Source organism: Gymnogyps californianus, chromosome 13 (genome assembly GCF_018139145.2).
Source record: "Gymnogyps californianus isolate 813 chromosome 13, ASM1813914v2, whole genome shotgun sequence".
Classification (NCBI taxonomy): domain Eukaryota; kingdom Metazoa; phylum Chordata; class Aves; order Accipitriformes; family Cathartidae; genus Gymnogyps; species Gymnogyps californianus.
In genome coordinates this window covers 20,044,968-20,060,801 of record NC_059483.1, presented here as the reverse complement: position 1 = coordinate 20,060,801, position 15,834 = coordinate 20,044,968, and the positions used below count along the sequence as shown (strand labels likewise).

At 52.0% G+C, this 15,834-nt stretch overlaps 1 protein-coding gene across 1 annotated transcript in view; it reads right to left on the bottom strand.

Annotated features, from left to right (window-relative positions):
* The window catches only part of DAG1 (dystroglycan 1), a 54,016-nt gene extending 38,576 nt beyond the window's left edge, over positions 1–15,440 (bottom strand). The window contains exon 1 of the mRNA XM_050904575.1: positions 15,400–15,440. The gene's annotated coding sequence lies outside the window, so the exon portion shown is untranslated. The remainder of the gene's footprint in view (positions 1–15,399) is intronic.
* Between the last annotated feature and the right edge of the window lie 394 nt (positions 15,441–15,834).

Sequence of the window (15,834 nt, the reverse complement as noted above, 5' to 3'; positions counted from 1 at the left end):
GCTCTTGGTTGCTCTTGAAAGGGGGGAAAAAAACCCCAAGGTACTACAGTCATCTCTACCAGCCCTGCCGGGGAGATGGGGAAAAGGCACGCCTGCTGGGTCAGGTACGCGGGGCAGGTAGCTGCCTGCCAGCATTCCTCACCAGTTATCAGCTAAATCAGGTTAGAGGAGCTCCGTGACCGTTCAGCAGGAACGCGGCTAGATGACCCCTCTATCTCCTTTCACATCCTTACAGCTTAGGCTGTAAATTCTTCAGGGGCAGCTATGAGCAGGAGGTCCTGGTGGAGCACTGCTGGCCACGGCTAGCTGGGACCTCCATAGGGAGCCACGGCAGCCGTTCCAACAGCTGGCAAGGATGCTGGGTAAACCTAAAAACTGAAAAATGTTAATTTGTTGCACTGGTATTCAGGCTGCACCTAAGAAACTGCTTAACTGGACACAGGTAGAGGAATCGAGGCTGAAGTGGAGTGATTTGTCTTAGGGACATTTGTCTTAGGTGTAGGGTATCCAGCATGCACCACATAATTGTAGGGGAGCTTTGGGGTGTGGGGCCTTGCAAGGCCACCTGCACCGAGATGACCATAGCAGTGATACAGCCATATAAGGTTGAGATTGCCAAAGTAACAGGCACGCCAGATTTGGGTATGGATGTAGCAGAGTTGAAACCAATGAGCAAAAGGTAATAATGGGCTGTTAATTTGGGAGTCCGGGCAGAGAAAGGGAGGGACAGGAGCAATGAAGAGGGTTCCTGAAATAGAGAAAAAGTGGAAAATAAGGTGTAACCTAAAGAACGAAGGAGGGTCAATCTTCCTGTGGTAGGAGCAGGGGCACCTAGGGACAGCCATGACCCCAATGTGCAGACTGAAACCCCCTGGGATGCCGGGGAACCCCCCGGACGACCTGCTGGACTCTCCACCCAATCTGTGTCCAAAAGACTTGCTGTAGGAGGGCAAACGGGGACAGATTCGCACCCTAACATGAAGTGGCATGGGAGGGAAGAGTGACAGATTTGCAATTCAGCAGTAGTGCGATTTGTCAGATTTAGCAGTAATAATTACTAGCTTTAGAGTTGTGAGTGTAAAATGCTCTAACTAAATTACTATGAGCGGTGTTTATTAGTGAATCAATTAAATAGTCAATAACTCGACTAGCTTCTCGGTAGAGTATTGCTTCATAATAAACATCGCAGTTTCTCAGATCAGCTACGTCTCCAGCCTGCACCCCAAAGGGGCTGGATCAGACCAGAGGCTCAGCCGGGATCTCCCAGCCCAGAGGTGTGGGCTAGCTGCTGTCTAGGTGTTTCAGTTAAGCAAAGGAGCTTGATTAAGCCTGCGTGGGCAGATGCAATCTGGGCTGCTTGTGTTACACGTTTGTACAATGCCCGACACGAAGAGGCTGTGACCCACCACTGAAAATTGTGCATGCCACCATGATGGCGTGAACACACCACTGGCCACACTTAATAGCTTCTAATAATAAACCAGGATAAAGAGCTTAAAAGTTTGAAGTGCCTGCGTAAAGCACACCTGCAATTAAAGGGACACTCCTCAACCACACCATGTCAGCAAGACCAGAGGGCAGGCCACGCAGGGCTGGGGACAGGACCCACCTCGGGTCCTCCCACTCTTCGAGCAGGACTGACCTAAATCCTCCCTCTTTCAGACTCCAGTGGCAGCAGGAAAATGAGCCGGTCTCATTAATTTCACCTCCCACTGCCTGGTGAACTTCTCCGCAGAAAGAAAAAAAAAAAAAAAAAGATTCAAAGCTATGCTGGTGACCTGGCAACTCGAATCTTCTCTGGAGCAGGAGGCAGCAAGCGACCGGCTGCAGCATCGCTTACCTAACAGCCAAGCTCTGCTCCCTGAGCTCCTCAAGTTATTCAGCTGGGGACTTTTTTTAAAATCCAGTTAGGACACCCAGCAAGGCAATCGTTTCTCTGCAGGGCAGTTTATGCAATAGAACGGCACGTAGTCCATCATCAGCTGGTGGCTCAAAGACTCCTCTGATATGCAGGAGAACCCGAGACCGGCACGCTGCACGACACAGGTGACACCACCAACACCTCCCTGCAGCTTCCTCGGAGCCTCACTGGAGCCAAGTACACCGGGGCACCCTATTTTCCTGTGATTTCCAGAGTTCAAGTTTATTTTTTAATCTGATAGTAACAGTAGAAGACTATAAAAAACCCCACACTGGCCTGAACGGCTCCGGAGTCTAAAATAAACATGCCAAGCCCTATTTGTGATGGAGTAAAAATAGCTTGTTTCTTATCCCTTCCCAGGACCTCTGCTTCGTACACAAAAGCTTCACAGGTTAACTATAAAAATACCAGACATGCAAGGAATGTCTTGATTTGAGCTTTGCACTGTTCAGTGGAGTTCAGAAACCCACCTCAGCCCTGCAGCAAAAGGACACACCCTCAAAGCTCATCTCCCACCCAGGGATAAAGGCCAGGCGCTGCCAATTCCCTTTAATAGAAACTACCGTCCTTCAAAAAAAAAAAAACCAACAACCTTCACTGGAATTACATCTTGTACTCTTTCTTGGCTGGATACTTTTTAAATGACACTTATTCCAAAGAGTGTTAACTATAAAATCTAGTGCAAAGCTGTGCTGCAGCCGGGACGGGCTCCCCGGGAAGTGGAGCGAGCACAATCAGCGTCTGCATCAAAAGGAGAAGAGAGACTGCGGCCGGTCTGGCTCACCATAAGAAACATCACTTCGTAGCAAGTTCTGCTAAATTAACTTTTTTCCAGGGCCTAAATGTATCTCACCTGGCACCTGTGATGCTCAGGCCTGAAGAGAACAGAAGACCTAGGAGAGCAGCACCGCAGGAAAGCCATCACGACACTGAGTTTAATCATTACATCATTTCTAATGACAGATCAGCCAGACCCACAAGCAAGCACCAACCTATTTATGACTTGGGCTTAAAAACGGACCAGAGGAGAATCTGCAATGCATCTGAAACCGCTGGTATTTATACACACACTAAAAGGCACCCAGGGGAAAATGTCAGGCGTACGCATCCCCAGCCCCACGGGCAAAGCTCGCAGGAGCCACTGGCCCCAGGAGCCTTCCCAGAAATGGCCGGCAGCCGGCACATCTCCCTACAAGGCAGTCCTGACAGCGGCACATGCAGCCGTCCATCTGCTGCCACGCTCCTCCTGCCTCGCCGCAGCCCGAGAGCACACACCGGGCTTTAACCCGCCCCAGACAACACATGGCAGGCACCGGTTTTGTGGCACCCCCAGAGACCACCTTCACCAACATACCCACCTACAAACACCGTGCTCCAGCGCCGGCTCTGCGTTTGCCATTAAAATTCATCTCCAGAAACCAGGGCTCAAATTGAGGCAGCATAAATTAAGCAGCGATTTGGGGCTTTGGGTGAGACGCAGCGACATCTCAGAAGAGCTCTTAGCAGAGCCACACTCATTTTAAGTGACAGGGACAAGAAAAACAAGTTCGCTTGCTAAATACACATTTAGTTTAGCTGGTCGTATTAAAAAGCTTAACATTTATGTTTTAGATTATGTTCTTAAACATGCCCACATCACATTGAAGGCCAGCATCCAGTGAGATCTGCTACACAGGTCCCTAAAGTTTCCGCCTCTTGATTAAAGTCAATCTTGCACACCGTCTTGAGTCAACGGCTTCAGGAGATGGGAAAGCCATAGTCTCCCCCCAGCTACTTCTTGCCATTATTAAGCACCCTAGCAAATAAATGAGAAAAAAGTGCACCTTTTCCAGGTTTTACTTTGTCTGGCTTCCTCCTCCTCTTGTTATACACAGACTTTCATCATTTATGGTCAAAACTGTTTCAGAGAACAAGGAGAGCGATCTGGCACTTTCCAGCTCTCTTGTCCCACCTGCCTACACACTATCACTGAAGAGTCACCTCGCCAGATGCTTCAAGGTAAAAATCACAGCTTGTCTTATTTACATTAAGATTTTGTGTTAGCTGTTACATAAATACTGCTGCTCTTAGAGGAGGCTTCTTTCAAGTCCCCTGCTCTCCTCACCTGCCATCGCTTCCCATTCTTTTAGCTTATTCTGAAAGGGCAGGACTCCTGGAAATAAATTTTCTTCTTATCTGGTAGGCACTGGTATAACAGCCCAGCCAGCAAACAAGCACCAAATAACTGTGACGCACCAATAATCTCACCCCGTATGTGCAACCCAGGATTTCAGCTCATACTTCCACCCCCCAGTGCATGCCTTACAGCGATACTCCCGTCCCTGACGCAAGGCGATGCAGTGCATCATGCTTCCTTCCTACTCCAGTGCACTTTTCCTCCTATTCAATGGCCCACAAAGATCTCAAGAGATCACGCAACACGGTGCCCACGAGCAGCACGCGTTCTCCCACGTTGGCAAAGGCTTGGGAATTCAACATTTTGTAGAGAAAGGAATGGCTGAACCTTCTCCCTGACTCTTCCTCACAGGGCAGATGTGCATCACGGCCAGCTTCACAGTCCTTTTAAGCTGGTGTTACTTCCAGAGGAAGCATTTCCACCTCTCCCATCCCACTCCTCTCTCCCCTTTGTGCTGGTACAAGTGTTAGAGCCACACAGAGAAGTGGATGGGGGAACTGACACACATGAAAGAAACCCAGCAAGACAAACAAGAGGCCAGTTTCCATCTGGCTCAGCTTCCTGGCTGGATGTGGGGTCTGCAAGACCATTTCTCTTTTCCCTTGCACCAGCACAAGTGAAAGGCAGGACCTCTTCTGCCAGCAGCACCAGCTCAAACCAACCAAGAAGCTGAGCATGCCAAGTCTGGACCCTGTAAAAAACTGTGCCATGCAAGAGCACTGCACAAAGTCGCCAAGGAAAACCCAAACAATTCCAAAAGATAAAGGGAAAAAGAAATTAAACTGGTTTCAGCTGGACATCTCCCATTCATTTCCCACTATTGTCCTAAGCAGCATCTAAGCAGCACATACTGACAGCAAGAGCCACCTCCCACAGCCAGCTGCATCCTGGTAGCAGGCAGCGCAATTCCCTTACAGCAGAAGTCTCCGACTGGATCTATTCCACATTAATAGTCCGCTCGAGCACTTCTGGGCAAACTGCAGCAAGCAGGCGAGTGACCTGATGCAGGTTTCTTTTCAGCCACTAAGCCACTTTAAAAGACATCTAAAAATACATTAAATGCTTTTCTCATGTGACTTTTCTATGCAAGGGACTACTCTAAAGCCTGCCAACAGCAAATGGAACAAGACGCTGCTGCAAGATCTCTTTCCTGCATGAACAGCCTCCGCATCGTCAACTTGTTTGAGTCCAGGAGACCAGCCTAAGATAAAAACCTGGAGCAATATGCAGTCTGCTCAGCAGCAATAGCTACTGATGTAGCACCATTTTCCCCAAAACGCTGCGCTTCCGTTCAGGATCACCACCCAGATGGGGAGCTGCAATGTTTTGCCTTGTTTCTGCTCCAGAAGGATCTTTAACTAGTTACATCCAGAAGAGTTCAAATGTATACTCCTCCCAACCAAGCCTAAAGAAGAAAAATAACTTCCCAGCTCTGCTGACACAGGTAATTCCTCTCCACTGAGGAGAGGCGAGGTAAATAGGACAACTGTTTGCCTTTGAAAGTGCTTTGCAAATCAGCTCAGCTGGCTGCTAACACAAAGCCCAAGCAGGAGGACACTGGCCACTTCAGTTGCTCCAGCTGATCGTCAAGCCCATCTCCTTAGAGTAGATTTACATCACCAAGTTTCCCACCAAGACTCTTCCTCAACTCCCAGTGGGGAGCAGACAGCTTCTCTGCTCTGTTGAGATGCAGACCCGTGTGCTTACAAGCTTCTGTACGTGCCTGGGTCTGCCTTGAATCAGAGCAGACACTGACACGCTAGGAAATGAAAGGTGTCTGCTCCTGGATCAGTTCAGGCTGCCGAGCTGAGCCATCTGCTTCTACTGATACTGAGGGTGGCTCTTCCTCGCTCCAAACCAAACACCTAGCCGTGTGCCCAGGCAGCTCCTAGCTTCAGCTGACCTTTTCCAGTTGGCACAGCCTACGACTGCTGGTCCCAAACAGGGCTTAGTCAGCTGCGCAGAATTCGCGAAGAATCATCATCTTAAGTCACTGCTTAAAGAAGAATCCCACCCCTAAACACTTGCATAGGGAGTCAGCTTAGCCAGCCTGAATTCCCATATATGACCAGAAAATAGGACTTCAGCATGCGAGGCACTCTTTCCCGGGCTCTCAGCTGGAGTGACCAAGCCACGTACTACACCAGTCCAAAAGACACTCACAGGGAAGAGCTCTGCACCCAGCCTTGCTCTCCATGATCTCCCTCATGCTGGTGGTGGACTGCTTTTCCAGCAGGATCTGAGCTGACCAACTCATCACAAAACACAGGTATGTGCGGCCAAGGCACAGAGGGCAGAACTGCCCCTATTTGCAGTACCTTGGATTCATCTTAACTTCAGGAGAAATCAAATCCTAAATCTCACTGCCTCCTCTGTTCTCTGCTTTTCTTTATGGAGCAGGGGAGAAGCTGCCTCAGCGATCTCCTGAAGCATCATATCAAGGCAATGGTTTTCAACCAGCGTGTGAACAGACTATAAGAAATCCATAAAAGGTGCGAAAAGGCTTACCTGAAGTCAGCAGGATTAAGTTTGCTATACAAAGTTATGCACCTCCAGGGGAAGCTTTAGGAGTCTGCAATTCAGGGAAGAGAAAAAGGCTGGAGGCTGCTGAGCAGGGTCACGCCGGAGCAAAGCGCACAGCACCAGGAAGCGGCGCGGAGGTCTGCAGGAAACAGCTTCTTCCTGTGACGGCAGGACAGTACCGCGACCCCTCTCCCCCGAGAGGCCCACGGGCCAGGCGCGGTCAACTGCCGGACCGGGCTGAGCACACACAGCCACATCCAGTTTGCAGATCAAAAGTCACTGAGGCGCCAGCGAGCGACGCACGGCCCTACCTGTCCCAGCAGGTCCTGGCTTCAACTCGCCGCAGCCGCTGCTGGGGCAGGGGGAAAGCGGGAGGCGGAGGCGAGCAGCAGTTGCACTGTTTCCACTTGACCCAATGACTAGGACGTTTCAGGAGCACGGCAGGCTTTGGCGTAGCAACACAGAACCAGCGTGGTGGGGAGAAGGAAGAGGAGGGTCAGGATTCCAGTAATAAGGGGCATGCAGTACTATGGTACCAGCGCTGGGACACTGGTTTGAGGGGAGGGTGGCAACTGAACCACATCACAGGTCTGGAGTACTGCTTCTAGACTCCAGGAGCTCGTCCATCTCCAATCGAGGCTTTTAAGCAAACCTTCTCACGCCTAAATTAGCCATGGTAATCACCGAGTACTTCACTGCCACGTTCAGCAGACAGAATCGCACGCAACTTTTATCCCCACTTATCACCATTACCACACAGGGGAACACCGCTGCCTTCTCAATGTTTTAAGTCCACGATATACAATTTTACATCTTTGCCAGTAGCAAGTGAAGCCCTTTTTCACGTTAGCTTCGATTACAAAGTTTTTGTGAGGCTATAAAGCCCTGTTCTTACACTTTTCTTACAAACAGTTCACTACCAAGGGCTCGTGGGGTTTTGCATGCAGTACCATTATGACATGTTGCTTTAGCTTCCTCTGTACATTTCTGAAGATTTGTATTTATTCTCAGCAATTGTTATTCTCAGAAGATCAAATTTCTTACCTCCCTAAAGGCTGACCCCTGATATTGAAACAAAATTTTATTCTAAGATGTGATAAAGTGTTTCCTGAAATAGCAACCAGCACAAGGCTGCTGGCATATGGATAAACATAAAGCACCGGCTTCACAAACACCGCTGGAAGCACAAAATTCCCCACGCAGAGGACACAAAGTTTCACATTTTGGCCAAAGAGCTCACTCTGGGGGAACTGAATTGATACCGTGCAAACACGTACAGTGCCATGGCACGGACCTTTATGTTAGATTACATGAGATTGTTAGTCCAAATCACTTTGGTATTTCTGCCACCAACAAAAACATTAGTGCCCAGCCTGAAAAACACCCGATCTGACCTGGACACTAATTCAAATAAGGTTTACTGCTCTATTCCTGATGCTTTATTCCACACAGGATGGACAGATCTGCGTTGTGACCACACTCCAAAACTTGCAGGACCACTTACACACCCCATGCAACAGCTATTCTGTGCACAAACACATGGCAGAAGCTTTAAATGAACACAAAGCGAGAACTAATGAAATCAATGATACAAGTTGTTTGTGCCTATTAAGTTCAGTTGTTGCCAATGCTACTGAAATTATACTTTCCAACATGTTTTAAAGCATGTGCTACTGTACAGCATGCAGGAGAAAGGAAAGATGCTGAGGATTTTTGGGAGCAGATAGGCAAGGGGTTTTTGAATTTTAGGAAAAATACTAGAGGAAGATTCTCCCTTTGAACTGGTGCAGTCCCACCCTTGTCTCCAGCTAGTCTTTATGCTGCATCTGTAGAGGTAGAAGTCTAATTTTTAGAGAAAAAAGAGAGACAGCTACACTGATTCTGTGTATCTTCCCGATAGGATCCTGCAAAGTTTAATTCAGAGAAGGTTTTAGAATAACCACCTTTTATTCTCTAATGCAGGCCCCAGGCACTATCATAAAAATTCCACTAGAAATATTTCCTTTGGGGTGGGAAAACACCATGCATGGTCTGTCATGCAGGAAACAGCTCCTACAGCACAGAGAGCTCACACTCCACAGATGTCAAGACCTAACTAGAAGGTCTAAGGGACACGAACAGGGAATCATTGCAATCCCAATGTCAAAATCATCATGCCATATTTTCCACTGGCATCAAACTGTATTTGTAGATGACTGCAAGACCACCTTATGAGAACACCCCCCTTACTTTGGGAAGAGTGAAGTACTCACTGTCAGAGAAAGCAGATCTAGAAGGAAGGTCTTTTCCTTAGAGGAAAAAGAGAGCCCCAAAGCATTCAGTATCAGCACACACTCATATCTTTTTCCGCCTCCTGGCTCAAAATGCCTCTCACTACCCACCTAGAAGCCCACACCTGTGTAAGGCTTCCTGTAGGAATCTCAAGAGCTGCAACACAAAGATAACAAAAGATGTCACCTTACATTTCTACACATGATTTCAGCAAGATTTAGAGAAGGCCTGATTAAACTTCCTTGCTGTAGAGGAAACTCTCAGCTAGAGACCAGTCCTGAACTGCTGCTTTAGAGAATAAGTTTATGGGAGAGGCACAGAAGCCATACTGGAAAAACTCAGCAACTATTTCCATTCTGATTAAAGTGGTATCTGAGCAGCATCCTGGACTGCTGAATAACCAAGCACTAGAGACAGGGATCGTTTTTATCGACCACTCTTGGTCCCTCTCCTCTGTAATTGAAAAGTCCCTAAGAAGCCACACACACAAGGAAATCCTTTCGGGGCCTCATGGCAGCTCTGGGAAGAGATGTGTTTCCCAAAGAGCCTGGAAGAGTCTGTTTGGGGGCTGACTTTGCACAAGAAAGAGGGAAGAAGCCTACGTGACAAGAAGCAAGCAGTGCCACCCCAGCAAGGGGCCAACAGCATAGACAGCCCCCACGTTGCGATCTGAAGTTGTGACAGTGGCTTGAGGCTTTCACATCACTTGTCGTAATTCAACACTCAAGTGGAAAACTGCTGGTTCAAACTGTCCCTCAGCCTCTTCTTACTCAAGCTCATCCAAAATCAATCCCTAGCCCTTGGGACTGATATAAAATGATCAGTATCTGCTACTGGAAACTCTCACCAAAATTACTGAATGCTAATCCCCACCCTTAAGGAACACACTTCACAGAAGATTAAGCTTTCTGAAGTCTAAATGTACAATCTAGTTCAAAAAAAGACCCAGTGTGAATTCATCGCCTATATGCATTCAGCACTCGTGTGACCTGTAACTATGCTAGAGTAAACTGAAACCTCTCCCGTAATCACTTTTTCAGCCCCTGAGGAGGGAGGGGAGGAATGCCACTCGTCGGGTCCTTACCAAGGAGTATTTGCAACATCAAGTATTGCAGGAAAAGGCTTCTAAGCCAATTTGTTGGAAAGCTCCGAGGAGCCAGGATCCAAAATATTTCTGAAGCTGCCCACATAACCCTCTATGAATTGAGCCCTTCTCAGAAAGCACAGCAGAAAATACACACCATACCCTTATTCGGGGCTGCAATGATGGCAAATGCCATAGCTGAGCACTGCAGTGAGACCACAACACAAGAAAAGGGGAAGAAAGGAGAACTCATCAGCAGAAACCTTCATTCAAATATATCTTTTACAGGTCAGATGAGGCTAGGAGCCTGTTTTTCTAAAGAAAAACCCAAAACAAAGCTGAACACTGTCCAGCTGCGGGGCTGGGACAAGTTCTACTGCTGTTTCCAAGCCCCACCCTCTGCACGTGAAGGTCTGCCAGAGATAATGTACTTTGAATCCCACCAAGAATTACTCTCCAGGACTAGAGGATACCTGCAGGACAGTGAAACTGGGGGGACAACTCAACCCTGAAGAAGAAAATACCCATTATGGCTAAGCGCACCATCCCAAGGGAAAGCTCTGCTGATACGATGGCTCCCTGCCTCCGAGGATGGTCCGACTCCCCTCCTGACCACTTTGCTAAGCCAGTGAAGAAAGGGTCTAGCTGAAAAAGGAACAATTTTATGCCAAGTTAGCAGAATCAGTTGAGCAATGCATCAGCTCAGCACCACAGCTGGCACGTGGGAGGAGGCAAGAGGGCACAGCTGAAATCAGGGAAAGAGAGGGGCCCTTTTAAGAGCATCAAACCATAAGGCTGGCTGAGGCAACCGCTTGTCCTGAGCTAACCCACTACTCTCCAGCACGGGGACCATGCCCACCTCTTGCTCCTCCTCCTCCTCCTCCTCCAGGCTGGGCCTCGCTTCCTCTCCACCTGCACTGCCAGGGTATTGACAAGCTCCTTCTGGCTGGGGCATTTACAAGCTCCTTCCACGGACAATCCAGGTTACGAAGTTGCAGAAAGTTAACCCAGAAAAAAAAAAAAAGCTCAGCAAGACAACTGCAAACACCACGACTGTGTGTCTGGAGGTCAGACCTCTCCCCTCGGAAAGCAGCAAGCCTTACACCAGCTCAGCCATCCCACACAACTTCACTCTCTGCTGCTCACTGCGCCTCACCCCGGGACAACCGTGGTGGCATCGGCATTAGGACTGACGTGGCCCGGCAGTGACAAAGCTCAGGGGGCCACATGGCAGAACATCATTTGTGTTAAGGTTTGGGGGGCTGTTGTGAGCTCTCCGCAGTTAGACATATGCAAGGGCCACAGTAAAGAGCCATGGGAACACGTGGTAGCCCAGCAGCCCCCTCTGGCTCTCAGGTCCTAGCACACTGCCCAGGGACGGGACCCCAGACGTGGAAGAGCCGCAAGGCTGCACTGCTGCCATCGGCAGAGATTCCAGGGAATTTCCTAGCATGCATCAAGCCTGGCTCCCAGAAACCAGCACTGCCAGGCTGAGGTGACCTTGAGCAGGACACGGCATTCGGGAAAACAGGGTGCATTCCTAGGGTGCCTTACATCGCTTGCACCCCAGCTAATAACTCGGGCAGAAGGTACCATCAGGCAAGAAGCTCCAGCTTTAATTCAGGCTGTGGTTTCAAGACATCTGCCCATCTGAGCAGGTCACTGCTGACAGAAGAGGGAGGCCCCCATTGCCTCCCCCCACCCCGAACAAAGCCACGCCACTCACCTTGCCCTGCCTCCTCCTCCTCAGACACCCAGAACAGCTCACAAACCACGCGCAAGAGCCAGGGAGCTTTCTGCTGGTGCCCGGGCGATCAGCTCACGGGCCCAGCAGGCACCCACAAGAGGAAGGGAGCGGGCCAGCCTGCCAGGGGACTTGGACCATGTCCTTTGGACAGTGTTGCACCAGGAGATCAGCTCAGATGCTCACGAAAAATGCAACGACAAAGAAAGTGGTAACATCAAATATATACAACCATCTTTCCCACTGGCAAGCTAAAATTTTATCCCAGAAAAGCTCAACCACAGACAGTTTAAGCCATTGGGTAAGTGCAGGGAGATACACAGATAGAAAAAGGCACTAGACTAGAAAGTGCACCTACATAGCGTATTCACGCAGGTTAATATATTAACTTTCTGTCCAGCAGCACCTTAGTAGTTTGCTCAAACTTATTCAATCTCACAGAACAAGCCCTAAAAGCACAGGTTCTTTGGGTTGATCTTTTATTTTTCACAGCTTAATATGGTCACAGTCCTCTGAGAATCGGGTTTAAGGTACAGAGCTCTCCAGACTGCACAAACATCCTAAGAACAAACATTTTTCAGCATACCAAGAGCTCAGACATGCTAGGTCAATCCAACTGTGTTTATTTGTATTTCGCCCAAATCACTGCCGAAGTACTCGGAGCTCAAGGAGCAAGAGCCTCCCACTGATTCAGCAAGAGACCAGAAAGTAATTGGTAGACAGTCTACAAGCACCACAAAGAATGCCAGAGGCATTTATTTACATGACCCCTGTTTGCCCAAGGAGAATTCAGAGTTTGCATTTTCCTCATTCAAATTAATCATTACTACAATTAAATCCCCCGTACTATTCCTCAGCTAATAGGAGTAAAGGCACAAACCATCCAAAATCATCCCCACAATGAAACTTTTTGGATAGCTGTCATTGCCGAAACAAGACAGACAGTTTTACTGCTGTCAGCTGGAGTTCCTCCCCAGGCTGGCACAGCACCCTGGTATCCCTCCAGGACAATCTCTCTCGTTATCCCTCCAAGGGACAGGGGAAAGGCAAGGAGACACCATTCCTACTGTTGAGCAACACCACTCCTGCCAGGGCAGAACCATCACACCTTCCCTGCCAGGCCGACAACAAGCTGCATCTCACGCCTGTGCCGCAGACACTAGAGCATGAAAATTCCCACCGGACCTGGCTGCTGCAGCCACACGGTCCTCTTCTCCGTCAGACCCGAGCAGGACCACTGGTCTTCAGTGCAAAGCACCTCTCAGGCTTTTCAGCTGGCGTGCTCGCACAAGCCAGGACGCAGCAGCGCTCCCTCCGACGTTCCCCCCTTGCTGCCGGAGTACAGCTCTGCCGACAAGAGACACGCGAGAATTCCTCCAGACCAGCCATCCGTGGAAGACAAGTTATGGTCAGAGCTTTGAGCCAATTCAAACCACGCACTTTGCAGGTGAAGCCGGCAAAAGGTCTCGCTCTACCTGTCACGCGTCCTCCTTCATTTCTCATAGCAGCCAAGCCCAGCACACCGGGCAGCGAGAGACAAGAGGAGAAAGAAGTGGATAAGCAGCGCTCAAGCTAGCAATGAGTACCAGCCATTTCGAAAAGCAGAGAAGCACTCGGGGTTAACAAATCCCATACAAAACCTACTGGTACACAGCAAGGCACAGAACACCTTTACTGATATCAGCCCCACAGCTTTTGCCAATTCTCCAGGCCTAATATCAAGAATTAAGCAGAATTTACTACTCAGTTTACACAATGCTTAAAGAAATGGGTATTTCTAAGCTAGCCTGTGCCGTCAACCACGTCTTCTAGTTATTCAAGAATTTGTGCCAGCTCCCAAAGAAGTGAGCGCAAACTCCTGCAGCAAGAAGACGGCGTGACCTGGAATCAGCCAGGCTTTGCTGATTACTCCTCTGAGTAAACATTGGTGTTCCCAGCACTTCAGCTTGCTCTCAGGCTTCTCCCGTTGGCATACTACCCTATATTTAGGATAGAAGGGCACAATGACAAGCATCGGCAAGAATAAGTGGTTTAGGATGCTCGGTACAGTGGCAGAGACTGTGCGAAGAAACCTATGAATTAGAAACTCTTAAAGCAAGGAAAGGAATCTGTAAAGCTAAAGATAGGAAGAGACAGCATTCTATATAGAAAGTTAAATAACACATTTTGTTAAGAACAGTATTGCCAAGGCAAGAGACGCTAGCAGTCCATCCTGTAACAGCAGCGGGCAGTGGAAAGAAGCCCCTGCCTGGAGGGGCTGAGAGAAGACAGGCGAATGTTTGGTCTTTTTATACAAAAAGAGGATTTTAATCTCACTTTGGACAGGTGAACAATGTCAGTGCCATTTTTCCCAAGCCTAGGAGCCCAAAGCTCGAGGACAAGGGAGACACAGCACCTCAGGGAGTGACTGCAAACCCTGCCACCCAGCTCCCACGTCCCCCTGCCCGCAGAGACCACGTTAAGCTCTAAAAGCACAGACGGGGAGTTTGCGACCTGCAAACCTGTGGCAAAACTTGCCAAATTCGTACCCACTGACTTGACGGGCGCTGGAGACTCGGGCGAGCTGCTCCACAGCCTGTTGCTTCCGAGGAGCCAAGGAGGCCACAAGGAACATTCTGCATTTATGCCTTTTTGTGCAGCACAACTATTTACTTGCATTTAGTCACCCGCACCGCTGACTGAAGATAAAAGTTTGACTGTGGGTCTGTTATGCCCGGAACAGGCTCTGCTGTTAGTCACGCTCGCAGCACCGAGACCCAAGGTCAGCCCTTGGAGCCGACGGGGCCCCGCAGAGCCCCCTGCCAGGTCGGCCTCTCCCGAAGCGGGGCCGAGAACCGAGGGGCTGCCCCGCCACCCCTGCCGGGGACTGCGAGGGGAGCGTACCCAGAGAGACACCGGATACCTGGAAATCCACCTGCGCTCCCGTGGAGCCAAGCCGGTCCCGGCGAGCGGGGAGAGCCGCCGGGTGCCCGCACACCCCGCGGGGCCGAGCCCGGGAAGCCCACACGGGCTCCGGCACACACCGCCAGGAACCTCGGCGCGTCCAGGGACCGGCTGCCGCCACCCCCAGCACCTGCGCCGCTCCCACCGCCCCCGCCGGCGGCTGCAGCGAAGCCCCACGCCTCGGCCGGTACAGCCCAACCCGGCCCAGCCGCTCGGTGTCCCGGGCCGGGCCCGCTCCGCCTCCCGCCTGCCGGCAGGGCCCGGCCCCGCCGGGCACCCCTGGGCGCGGCGCCCACCCAGGCCCCGGGGGACCCCGGACGGCGCCCGAACAGCGGCCCCGGCGGGGGCTGGGCACAGGGCGGCGGGAAAACACCGAGGAGGAGGGAAGCGCGGCACGACGGGGGCAGCGGCGCCGGGGCCGGACCCCGCAGCCAGCCCGGGCCGCCGCCCGCGCCCGGCCCCGGCAGGCCGCGGAGAGCGCGCCGGGGCTGAAGCGGCGGCGGGCCGCCCCCGCCGGACCGGGCCGCCCCGCTGCCCGCGCACCGGGAGGCCCGGGCCCGCCGTGCCGCGCCTCTGCCCAGGCCGCGCCGCCGCTCCCGGCCCCGCTCCCACTCCCGCTCCCGGCCCGCCCGGTAGGCCAAGGGCAGGGCGGCCCGGCAGGTGCCGCCGCAGCCCCGCGCCGCCGCCGGCGGGCGGAGGCCAGGCCCCCCCCCCTCGCCGTCCCCGCGGCCCCTCACCGTGCGACGGCCGGGCCCGGAGGCCGCTCCCCGCCGGGCTCTCGCCGCCAGCGGCCCCGACGCACCGAGCGGGCGGCGCGGCGCGAGCGCGACCCCGCGCGGGCACGTACCTGGGGGAGGGGCGCGCGGCGCCTAGCAACCGGCGGCACGAGCGCGCCGCGGCCAATCGGCGCCCGGCCCCCGCGCCCGCCCCGCCCCCTCCGCCCCGCCCCACCTGGCGGCGCGCGGCCCCGCCTCCCCCCGCGCCCTGCGGCCGTCCCGCGCGGCCCCGCCCTCCCCGTCGCCCCGCCCCGCCGCCCCATCCGCTCCCTTTTGGCCCCGCTCCAAGCCCCGCCCCACACCTCCCGCCGGCCCCGCCCCCCGCGTTCTAGGCCCCGCCCCGCGCCCCGCAGGCCCCGCCCCGCGTCCCATGTGCGGCCCCGCCGCGGGGTGACC